Source organism: Aulonocara sp. 'chitande type north' Nkhata Bay, linkage group LG9 (genome assembly GCF_057382095.1).
Source record: "Aulonocara sp. 'chitande type north' Nkhata Bay isolate Kocher_YH1m ecotype deep benthic linkage group LG9, A_spYH_male_GT1.1, whole genome shotgun sequence".
NCBI lineage: Eukaryota > Metazoa > Chordata > Actinopteri > Cichliformes > Cichlidae > Aulonocara > Aulonocara sp. 'chitande type north' Nkhata Bay.
In genome coordinates, this window is record NC_141352.1 from 31,972,841 (window position 1) to 31,986,387 (window position 13,547).

Genomic DNA, 13,547 nt, shown 5'->3' on the forward strand with positions numbered 1-13,547 from the left:
GAAACACAATGATGTACAACCTTGGTCATATGCTGTTCACAGCATGTAATCTCCAAAATAATATTTTCTGATCCAGACTTCTCTTCAGTTTGCGCTGTAATAAAAATATCAAAGCACAGTATCTTTAATTATTTAACACATTTAGTAACAGCATAGTCTGTTCTTTTAACAGTTTGAGTTACATTTGGTCTGAGCTTAAGAGGGGAGATGAGCAAGGACATTGTCCTAATTATTATGCTGCCTAAACATGCTGTGTCGGTAAATGATGTTTGCAACAGGCACAACCTCTGGCTGCTTAGAGCAGCTACTTCCTGACACTCCCAATCAGCTTGATTGATTGGATCCCAAGCCTCTCCCTAACTCTGATTGGCAGCTTAATGACAAAGGGGAGGAGAATAGCTAAAGGAGACGGGGCATTTTGTGGCAAATACAAAGTAAGTTTTCTCAAAATATATGTTTGTAGGTGCCTCAATTGCTAGTCTGCAGTAAAGGCTGTATCATGAAAATAATCATCCATTTTAATCTGTCTGGGCCCTTTTCTTCAGCTTTCCTAAATCGGTCACATCTATCAAGATTAGGTGACTGGTGGAGCCCAATCCTCCTTTAAAATGAATCAATCTCAGTGAATGCCTGCAACAACTGATGCTGACTGTCCAAGTGACTCATAGTATAACCAACTCTGACAGATTTTCAAGGCTTATATCAAACTACTGATTAAATAGCTAAGGGATCCAGCCACTGAAGATGACACTGACGTTCATGTTAGTATCTATCTACATTTGTTTCTTGTAAGCAGTTAATGGCATTAGCCTTTTGAGAAGGGCTTTTAGCCACGTTTTTCTATAAGTCATTCCTTGTTACAGTAATGAATCAAAATGAGGGTGGAAGCAAGTGCTGGTGTCTTCTTTGATGTTGATCCTTTCTTTGTGTCCTGTCTTGTATTTGACTTCACAGAGATGTTTAAAGTAAAGTACATTACACACAGTCCTGAATACAAAACTATGTGTTTGCTTTAAATCTGTGAAACATGGTGTATTTGACTGAAAATTTGTTCTTTGATTTGCAGGCATTGTGAGTTTTGTTTAAAAATTGTTCATGTTATCAATGCAGTTATAAACTGTAGGACTGATATCATTTTTATCTAGGAAAGAGTGTCTCAATGTAGTAAATAGTTTGTAATCAGAGAATTAAACGTGCATTTAATCTTAAAAGGCTTGTTATGTGGAATGGCTTTGAAGTGAGCTAATTCAATATGAACATAACCCAGGGGCACTTAAGATGGAGATTGGGGTTACGATAAGATGTGCTTTTAGAATACTAGTGCACAGCTGGCACACCCAGAGACGACTAATCGTTTGAAGGAAATCTTTTCTTTGAACTTTTCTCGAGAATACTGTATGAAAAAGATGAATTCACAGCCGCTGATTGCATACCACCAAAGAGTAGTTTCCAGTAGCAATCTTTCTGTGATATTTTCAGCACTCATTTTCAATTTAAAAACAAAATGTGTTTTACATATACCAATGTATTTCCCATTGGTATATTTCCCATACATTCTATTCACCTAAATATAGAAAGCGCAGCACGCCACAATGTTCACAAATATGTACTTTACATTAGTCGCAAAACATCACAATTACAGGAAGAAATGTGACAAGTGATATAACTGGAAGCAGATTGACTTCAGGACCAGCCATTTGGTACAATTCTAATTAATCCACTAACTCTCCATGGGACTGCTGTTAGCACCACAGCCGCTCGCACAAACTTACTTGGCCAAGGACACTAGCTAAGAGGAATTTAATCAATGTGATGGATAACATTTGTCTTTACAACTCTCACAGCAATTCCCATGTTAACCATTCAAGGCAACAGTACTTTTCCATCCAAATGTTCTATTTTTTTTTTCTGCTGGCAAGTCATAAGTAAAGCCGAACCTAAAGGCAGAGCAAAAAAAATACAGACATTGTCATCACGAGGGGGCAGAGCAGCAGACTACAACGAAAATGCACATTTCAAAGCCTGCTTTTTTTTTATAGAACTGTAAAACAATGCCATTGTGCTGCCTCTTTGAGACATTAAAGACCTATCAACACTCCGTTTAAGAGCTACATGTTATTTTGCCTTTTCAGATTTGTAGACATGAACAACTTTCATTCGCAGCCAGAAAGCAGACAGCCAAGACTTTGATGAGTGATGCAGCCAAGTTGAACAAGCAGTCTACTTTCAATTAATGAGAGGCTAAATTTGTGTGGCTTATTCACGAGTCATTATTTTCCAACAGTTTAAATATTCCAGAACAAAAAGATGTACGTATGGTGTATTTGTGTCGATGCACTGTTATCTGAGAAGATTACAAAAGCATTTTTTAATGTAACTGTACAAGAAAGGAATTGGTGTCCTGGAACACAGAGAATAGGTGTCTGAATGGTTGGGCTGAGCTTTTTTTTATGTTCCATAGCCTCTTTTTGGCAAAAAAATAGGCCTTGATGCATCACAAGCATGATGCTAAAGTCCTTGAGAAAGAATCCGCTGAAAATACCTTTATTCGTATAGTACCTATATTGTTTATTTTTTATAGCAAACTAACCATTTAGAAACCGTCTTCCGTTTTAAAGTTTTGTTTCTGCATGCTGCCATGGGCGCAATAAATCCTACTTTTGATAATGATAAATGCCTCTTGAGTGACGATTAATCACAGAGAAACACACACATTTGTGGGCCTCAGCGTTATTTATGAAACCGTAGTTTATATTCCACCGTCATCTTATTTCACACAGAGAAAATGTGAAATATGATGTGACTTTAATTTTTCCAGAATGACTGGGGAGTGAGCATTAACAGGTTATGTCATGCTGTATAATAAAAGCAAGTCTGTGGCTCAGATGTTCTCCACCTGCATGTGCTGTGAGCACAAAAGGATGGGCTGGTAAGCGGGGAGGTTTTTTTTTTTTTTAATCAAACAGCCCTCCAGCTGTTGCCCACCAGGTGAAATGCACAGTGTGTTCAACCAAGAAAACATGGCAGGAGATGAGAGAAGACCTTGCATGCCAATTGTCCTTTATTGTAACTTTCAGTTGTGCTGGATTGTGACAAGGCTACATAGGGTTGCAGTAATGTGGCACTGTATCATCATGGGACCTGTGTAGCATTCAGCTGATCTAAAATGATGCAGGAAGAGTACTGACAGGGACTAGACAGAGAGAGCTTATTTCTGCCATACTGGCTTCTCTTCATTGGCTCCCTGTCAAATCCAGAATAGAATTTAAAGTCCTGCTTCTCACATACAAGGTCTTGAATAATCAGGCCCCATCTTAATAACCTTATAGTACCATATCACCCCGTTAGAGCTCTTTGGTCTCAGACTGCAGGCTTACTTGTGGTTCCTAGAGTATTTACAAGTAGAATGAGAGAAAGAGCCTTCAGCTTTGAGGCCCCTAACAGGCCACATTATGCATGTATTACTGTTTGGTAACATGCAAAACACTTTTCATTGCATCTTTCATCTGATATGTTCATGGGTATCAATATTTTGTAATATACTACCAACATTACAAAGAGAAATCTTGACTAAGATCATAATTTACTGTTTGAAACCGTTGTCGCCAGTGTTGCAGTAAAAATTAGCAATGGAGCAACAAGAAATGGTTTGTAGTTCACGGTTATAGTGACATTCACATGCAATCTGGTAGTCAGTACAATACAAATGCAAAGAAATGTCCAAAAAGCACGTGCCTGCTAAGAATATTTATATTTTCAGTTGCTTTGAGGCTGGTGGTCTCATTCAATGGAGCAAACGTTTGATTGACACCAGGATAGCAACAGTGCGCCAATCAATCAACCACATGAATGAGGGGTATTCCCAAAACCATATGCTGCATATGTGTAGGACACTGCACTGTCTCTTGGACGCCTCACCATTCTGCATTTTTTATAATTTAATTTGAATGACTAACAAGTGGGTGTTTGTAGAAAGGGCTGAATATTCAGTGAAAATGTTAATGCATCATTTTATGGAAATTAGGCACTGAGCCAAGAGGCAGCAGATTTATAAACACCTGTTTACTTTTGATGTTTTGCCACACATCGCAGCAATTGCCACAGAACCTGCAAAATGAAGAATCTACTTGAGGGACATGCAGACATACTACCTAACCCCCCGCCCCCCAAAACATTGTGGTTTCTCACACTCTGTTTGTATTTCAGTTATTAGATCTATAGAATGCACATTACAAGGATGATAGATTGATTAACTAAACTATATCGAAACTTTTCTTGAAGAAAGAAGGCAACTCCTCTTTCTCTGCATCAGAGAAATGAAAGTCTGTCCCATTAAATATTCAAAAAGCTGTTTTTCCCTGGGAAATTAATTCGTCATCTATATATGGCTTGCTTTTTATCACTCTTTCCTCATCATCATGGATGGATCCTGATTCTAAAGATTCCCCCACCCCTCTTTAGACATATAGGAAAAATTGCAACAGAAAAATATATTAAGCTCCCTGCCTAGTCATGATGAGGGCATGTTTGGTGTGCCTCATGTTGTAAGCAATAAATAATCAGTGAATTATCTGAGTATAGATCAGGCTGAGACAAAAGTATCCAAGCTGAGATTTCAGTCATTTTAATATGTAGGTTGGTATAGAAGGTAGGTATACAAGTGGCTGAAGCAATAGGGGTAAACGATTATAAAACCTTGTTAACTTTGTGAATGCCAAAGTATTCAACACCTCAACATGAGACATAATGTGAAATTTAAATTCTTGACATTTTCTGCACAATAATCCTTAAAGAAGGCTGCACAAATTTTCCACTTTCCATCAAACCTACCAGTACTAATCACTCTATAGTTACACATTATAGTCAAGAATTATCTGTTCTGATTATTCTTTTTAAATATATCACATCAAATATTGTTAGTTTGTTCAGTCTGAATACCTCTGTCACTACATAGCGCCTACACCCACTGCTACTGTTTTCACTGCGGAGTGGGGGTTGTGGAAACTATTTCTTTTTATCTTGTCGTCAGCGCTTTATCTTGCAAGGGATTGGGATGGGCCGAACACAATATCTTCAAAGAGTTCGGAGGGCTTTGATGAGTCCATTTCCTCCTCTGTATGGATCAACTGGGCTGTAGCCTTTACTTGCTCCGATAGTTTGAGTGAAGGTCTTTGACTCAAGAATGAAATCTCTACATATGACACGAGGTCCAGCAGGTTAGCTTTTGATGCTTTAATTTCAAGACACCTGCCTCTTTGAGAAATTAAGAAAGTGGTATTACCTTTCATTATAATAGATGCCTCTCCAATTTATATTAATCCTTGTGAATCATCTGAAAATCGCAGGTTCTAATACTTAATTGGAAGTAAAGACATGTCATTATGAGGTTAATCATTCTGGACTGGTAAATTTACACGTTCAGTAGTATTTTTATTATTCTGGGTTTTTCCATTTATAATTATTATTTGAAAATTGCTCATTTAGATTTAATTCTTTAGAGCATGGTGGTACCATAGAGTGGTTAATATGAAGCTTCTGGTTTGTAGAGGCTGGTTGACTGGGCCTGTCTATGTGCAGTTTCAATCCTAACTCTGTAAGTGCACAGTCCAGATACATGTACTTTCTACTGCTGATAAACTTGCTATAGATCTGAATGTGAACAGAAGTTTTCCATCTCTCACGGTAGGCATGCAGTGGACTGATGACCTGATGTCCAGGGTGTCTGCTTTTCATATTATCAACCATGATGACTTATCGACAGCACAGAGCAGTTATAGTCATAGGATGGACCTTTTGGGGTTTGTCGCTAGCATGAGGGCAATGTTGTTTCCCACACTACATGCTTATTCTAGGCAGATTTTGATTAGGTAGCGTGTTTATAACAGAAAAAGGTGATAAAATACCAAAAACATTTGGTGCAACAAATATTGTGCTTGTTGGTGTTACATTTATAAATTAAAATCTGTAGTTTAAGCAAGTTGAGAGCTATTTCATGTCAGTGAAAACCTTAACCCATAGCAAAATACAAAACAAAATATTTAGTATAGTATGGCACAAGGAGGCAGAAGACTAAAATCTAATTAATATTGTTTATTGATCCACTTACTGGTTCTTATTCATTACTAAAGAAGTTTCGATAGTCTGCAGCGTAATATTAGGCATTTATTGTATGCTTAACTACTCGTAAGTCCTTTGGAGTTTTTATGCATCAATGTCACTTAAAATATAAGATTTTAAGAAAAGTTGTAAAAGAAGATAAAGTGAACTCAATTAACCACTGACCATGAAAATACCACACCAGTCTCAATAACATGGCAAAGCGCAGATGTCACGCTTTGCCTCTCCAAAGCGTGAAATGGACACACATGCAGAAGTTGCAATACGTTGCAGTAAGCTGCAGTACTAGCAGCAGGAGATATTTTATTTCAACCCATCATGAAAACAAACACTTAAAGAAACATTTACATATCAGCCACCTAGCGTTATCTTACCAGGCATAGAAGGAGCTTGGAATGTATTTCATACCCTTCTTGGTCAGTAGTGACTTGTTTGCTTTGCATATATTATCTTCCCTTACTGGTACTGCAACTCCTGTAGGTGTATCCATTTCATGCTTAGTAAAGGCAAAGCGTGACATTCACACAGTGGACTAGCATGTCCATTACATGCTTTGCCATGATAGTGGGTTGGCCATCTGTATAGTCTACCTCCTTCTGTTGTCATGGGTTCTCCCAGGGTCCACTGGCTTCCTCCCACACAAAGTCATGCTTGTTAGGTTAACTGGTGATTCTACATTGGGTTTAGGTGTGAATTTTATTTCTTCCATGCAAGCCCTGCGGTGGATCTGTCCAGTATATCCTTTCTCTTTAAAATGGATGGATGAATGACGGCCACATACCGAATGGTGATCTAATATTGACTGCATAATCACCTGGTGTCTAAGGAAATCAGGTGCTAATTGAATACTATTTAGGAGTGTAAACTGAATTAAAACTACAGTATAAATTTGCCATGCACTTTTACAGATATACATAAATTTAATTGTCCTTTAGTGTCTGTCTTTCCTTGAAAACATGTTCTTGAACCAAAGAAGTAGTAAAGTAGGAAGTAGTTTTTGTTTAGAATTTACAGATGAAGATCTGATTGCTGAGCCAGGACTGCATAAAATCAGTTTTCATGAAATACCACAGAAAAAGGATAAGGCTTGTGATAAACTGACTCTATCCTAAATGTCGTGAAACCCCCTACGGTAAAATGTTTGACCAAAAATGCAGAATCAAAATAAAATTTATGAAATAAAACTGCGACCTGGCAGAGTGCTAAAGTAGTTACTGTTTTTTGTATTGCATAATAGCATCAGTATCTTTACTCACAAGCAATCTCTCTGAAAATCTCACCTGAACAACTGCCTGTCACTACTGTGTCAAACACTGAACTATGAGTTCAGTGAAAGACGGTGCTGATAGAATGAAAGAGAAAAGTGTAGCTTAACTGAAGATTTCCCTGCAGATCCTGTATGCCAGGTAACACTGCTCTCCCACTTAATTGCGCCTTACATTTAAGAGTCATTTTCTCAGATCCAGGAAGGCACTCCTGTCTTGATTTGCTTTTAACAACCCCTCAGACCGCTGCTTTCCCCAGACAAGGCTATATTAGAATTTAATTAATTCTGTGGCTGGCAATGCTCAAAGGTAATGGCGATGCAGGTATGCAATGCACAGCACAGGTCCACAGTACTGTAATGAGTAACATAGCCTGCGTTTAGAGTGGCTGGTTAGCGTGGTATTCTGCAAAAGCTTGTTTTGAGGTAATGCTGGAGGGACTGGAAAGTCAATGACACCTTTGGCTAGAAGAGTCGAGGTTCCTGGATCTGTGAGGAGAACTATAATAATACATGAACTCTACAAACACTTTTCTTAACAAATGTACAGAATTTAAAGTGTTAAAATGAATTAAAAATATCCACAAAAATACAAAAAAGCTGAACTGGATATTATAAATTGGACAGTGTGTCTGTTATGAATTCATTTCCTCTCTGTTTATTTAAGTAACAGGACATAGATTAATATTCTCACAGCACCACATGAGACTGTGAGATATTCAGTGAATTAATCCGATAATAGAGATGACTGAAAATGCATTGCTACAGAAACTTTACTCTGATTGGCAAAATTATATTCCACTATATGAAGACTGTGCATCCTACAAGAAATGATAATGCGTCTCATCATTGTCAAAGTTAAAAGTGTGCTCAACATCATTATTCAGCCCCACAAGATAAAAACAGAAGGAGGCAGAGGGCATTGATTTTGAGAGCAAGGTATAAAATGAACCAACATCTCTATACCACCTTTAAGTCAAGACACAAGTGCATGTGTACTGAAAAACATGTATTTCTGTTCTCCTTATGCCCAAGGTATCTTAACGTCCTTTTAACCAGGGCAGGTTCTTCAACGTGCATAAAAAAATATAGGACTGCTTTCTTGCATTTCTCTAAAACTGGTATCCTGTCTCAGAGTCACTCTGAAAAACTGGTTGATGCATTTATTGCTTCTAGACTGGAAAATTGTCATTTATTATTATCAGGTTGTTCTAAAAGCTCCCTGAAAACCCTTCAGTTAATCCAAAATGCTGCAGTGAGAGGGCTGATGAGGACTAGAAAAGAGAGAATATTTTTCCTTATTAGCATCTCTTCACTGGCTTCCTGTTAAATCCAAAACCAAATTTAAAATCCTTCTCCTCAAATAAAAAGTCTTGAATAATCAGGCCCCATCTTATCTTAAAGACCTCATAGTAGCAAATCACTCTAATAGCGCACTTTGCTCTCAGACTGCAGGCTTCTGCAGGCTTGTGGTTTCTAGAGTTTGTAAAAGTAGAGTAGGAAGCAGAGCCTTCAGCTTCCAGAACCTGCTTCTGAGGAACCAGCTAGCAGTTTGAATTTGGTAGACAGACACTGTCCCTGCTTTTCAGTCTAGGCTTATCATTTTCCTTTTTGATAAGGCTGAAGGTTGGTTCAAATGATGCTGAACCCTCTCTTAGTTATGCTGCAGTAAGTCTAGGCTGCTAGGTGCGTGCCATGATGGCTAACTCTGGCTCTCTTCCTTTTGTTCTGTCTCCCTCCTCTCATCCATCACAGATAGTTGCCTCTCACTGGCAACCAACTGTTCTGCTGGAGGCTTCTTTCTGTTAAAAGGGAGTTTTTCCTTCCCACTGTCACCAAGTGCTTGTAGATAGGGATTTGTCTAATTGCTGAGGTTTTCTCTCTATGGGGTCTTTACCTTATGACATAAAATACCTTAAGGCAATTGTTGTTGTAACTTGGTGCTATATAAATAAAATTGAATTAAATTGAATACCTGATGAAGTTAATGTCCATATGCCATCACATTTTCAAGGTTTGCTGCTACTGTTTGATTCTGGTCAGTGTATAGGTGTGTTTTGGTCCACCTGCTCTGTGAGGCTCAGATTCATGACCCTGGCTGTTTTCTCAGTCTGTTTCTCCAGGATTAGCTCGCACACCTAGAACCGAGAATTCACTTGTAAATCTGTAGAATTCCTGTTTTTGCCTGAAATGTATTATTCAGTCACACATTTCATAAAACCTTTAGACTTTAATTTGCATTCAATGGTGAAACAAGTTACTATATGTAGCAGCGGTAATGTATAAGTAATATACAGGACACATCTTATAATAATGACGTAACCTGTCTCCTCCTTAATGGGGTCAATATTAGCGACACTGCATGCATAGCAATTATTCACATCTATATATTTAACAAAAGATTTATTATAAATCCAAATTGTTTAGATTTTATTTGTACGCATTATGTTATTATTGCATCATTTCCCTGCAAATCTAATATTCAGTGGACATTACCCATATGTAACCTAAATGTCACCAAAATTTGTATCCATGGTGGAATTGTGTTTGATTGAGCACTAAATACATAATGAAGACTTTGGTGTGCCACAGGCCTGCCAAATGTTTTTGCTAGTAGTAGTAATGCAATCTTTATTTTCCTTTGTTCATAAAAAAAACACATACATGTATTTACACACAGTTACAGATGCATATACATATGCACAAAAGCATGCTGAGGTTTATTTCTCTTGTTACAAATATAGTGTTATTGATGTGATGGGTCACATTGCAATTTAGAAGCAATTAAAAGGTAATGAATGTGCTCAAATGAAACCTGTGTCTGGAGGGCATTTGCAGTGTATGGAGGAGATGATATATTTGTGTGCGTGTGTGTGTGTGTGTGCGTGTGTGTGTCTGGTTAATAGCCTTTCTTGTAGCTTTAGGCGTGGATAAAAGATAAAAAAAAAAGTTCCTTTGAACATGACAGCAATTAAAATTGTGGATAATCATGACAATATGTAAATATCTTTAATTTACAGGTACTGAGCTTAAAAAGCATGATACACATGATTATGTGTACCTAAATTGCTAACAAAATACTCAGTGGCCAGATTTATTTTCACCTCTTTTTATTCAATTATTCTTCACTTAAATTGGCATGAACTTAAATGCTGTTGTAGCCTGACAATTACTGAACCCTTTTTTCTCTTTGTCTTGACACGCTCAGACAACTAAACACTGTGACAAATTCATTTTGACCAAAATATCTTTTCAAGTGAATCAGTTTTTAGCCTCAGCTATCAATTACGGACTTGCAGAAATTTGCTTTGCCTCTCCTCAGGTTCAGTCACTTTGACGGCACTTTGCTATTAAAAAAAAAGACATTTTACGCACATGCCATTGTGCAGATGACTACAGACAGTCAGTAAGGTGACATTTTACCATATGTTAAGATGCAACTTTTCAGTTCACTCCAGTGTTATGCATGAAAATTAACTTTTTTTGGGGCACTTCAGAGTTGTATAGAAGCTAATATAGAAGTTAACAGGAATACGGCATAAATCATTCACCACAGAAGGGCTGCATGTGTAATCTAGAGTGGCATGCAAAAATTGGTCAGCTACTGTGAATAGCTTGCAGATCCTGAATACCCTGAGGGTATCTGCCCTTCTGATGACCTGGACTAGCCAACTGTCTGTAAACCCAAAATGAGTCTGAGGTAGGAGACAGACCAGACGCCCTCTTATCACATGTGATGAAGATCCTGGAGAGTCTAGTCCTGGTCCACCTAATACTGCAGGTGAAAACATATCCGTCGACAGTTTTTCTATCTATTAATAATGATCCATATATAACAGTGATGGGGACACTTTCCTCCAGAATAATTCCTTTAAAGAATTTTTTAATTTTGTCACTAACACAGATTTTACATATAGTGAAGTATTTTCAGTGGTCAGTGTTTGGTATTGCTACTTTTACTAGTTGAACAGTTGTAAAACACTTGCAAACTGTACTCTGAGCGACAGTGAAACTGCTAAAAATGCAACACAAAACAGAAAGAGAGGCCTGTTGCCTCTGTACAAGTCTAAATTGAATCTGAATCTCGGGGAACTTTACCCTCAATGTCCAGGTTAGAAGATTTCTGAAATTCTTGTGAACATAACTTGAGAAAGACGAAAACTAGACGTTTTGACTATTTAAACCATGGGGCATCTAGCAGGAGGCTGAGGAGCAGAACTGGTGGACGCCAGCTTTTTTCAAGTTTTACAACTGTTTGGCATGTTTACAGAAAAGTTGGCATCTTCGGTTCAAACTACAGGAGAATGTGACAATATGCTACCGACCAAAGTGTCACAAAGAGGTTTTTGGTGCAGCACCTACTTTGACCTAAGGAATGTATGTAACCTCCATTTAGAGTCAGCAAATCTAAAAATCAGTACAAGAAATAGTTTTCAAATGTAAAGAAAGCTTTTACATGTTTCAAGAAAAAGAGAAACAATAGAAAAGCACAATTTTCGGTGCTTAGCAAAGGATTAATAATGTAGAAAAAATTTCTGATAGATATTTTATAACATGGACACTGTAATGTATAAATCACATTGTTTCTTTAACAAGTGATAAAGCCACTTCTGCATGCACCTTGGAAGAAGGTGAAGTTGTGTTTGAATCCTCTACTGAACAGGTCCTTGTCTTGAACCATGTTTGTGATATTGTGCCTAAATGAATGCACTACAAACATTATTCTATACATATGTTTTTGGCGTGTAACCTGTAACATAAGCAGGGGACATTTGTCATGCACAGATGTGCCAACCCAAAGAGACAATGCCTACCATTACAGAAGCAGGACTCGACTTGAACTTGGAGCAGTATAAACTGATTTTCATGTTCATTAGATCTCACTAACCTCTCAAACCTAACCAGGTATTACTTCCTAAGTGCTTTCCTAGGTGTTTTTAATTAGTGAGGAATCCTCGTTATATGAGGCAGATGGCACAATCCTACATCTTTTGTTAAAGTCACACTAATTAGGATTCTCTGAGAAAATGCGTCCAACCAGAATCCTTAATAAGGGAGTCTGCTTAGCCAAGTAATAAGAAACCTGATGTCTCCACGACAGTGGTGCTCACTTTGAAAGTTCTAAATAGAAAGCAATCCGTTCTTCAGCACAGACCTTTTGTCATTGTGCTCTGCATTTCTTTCTCAGGTACATGTGATATGCATTGTCTATTCTTGTATGCTGGTTACATCATTACTTAGTGATACAAACAGAGCTGTTGGTAGAAAATTAACAAGTAATTTTTACATTCAGATGTTAAATGCTACTGGATTTACAAGCGAGTTGGAGAGGGAACACAAAGAAAAATGCAAAAGAAAGAGAGTTAGAGCACATGTTCTGGCTTTTGTGGCAATGTAAATCGTGGAAATTGAAACCATCCACGTGTCAGTCCTCTCTGGGCTTTCTAGCACTTTGAAAGCAGGACTTTGCGGAAGATTTGTCAACGTCATTTAAGTGCAGATACCTTCTTCTCAACAAGGACAGATGGCAAATTAAGGCAAACATGGCCCAAAATGAATTTTGGCTTCTTCCACTGAATAGTGTGTGGGTTTTGAAATTCATTTGTACATTATCATGCACATTCCCATTTCCAGCTACCTGGTTTGTGTTTGCACCATACTAAAGGTTAGTGAAGGTCAAACAGCGCTATAGTTTGTGTAAGCAAATGCATACAAAATTTATAAAGCTATTTGATTTTGTTTAGAAGCAGCAGATCTTAAAGCTGCCATAGTGATTACATTTTCTCTTCCTCGTATTCCCAGTCTCCATATTCATACGCTCTCATAGGCCCCTAATATATATAACTATAAAACTCTGACACACTCCTTTTATTTTATTCAGAACTTGCCAAAGCCTTTCAGATGTACTGTCACTTACTTGCCATTTGCATCTCAAGAGCAGGAGTTACTGCTTTGGCACCCAGTGAAGCTGAGTAATATAGTATCCCTGTTGTCGTGTGACCTGAGGTAGACGTCGGGGCAGTCAGGTGGGAGTCCTCTCACCCACATCAACTCCAGAACCCCGCACTATCTGGGTATGGATCATAAGATCAGGGATTAGGGTTTTTTTTTTTTGTTTGTCCTGCAGATCGACACTATTTCTTTGTTGTTTAAACAAAGAAAAACT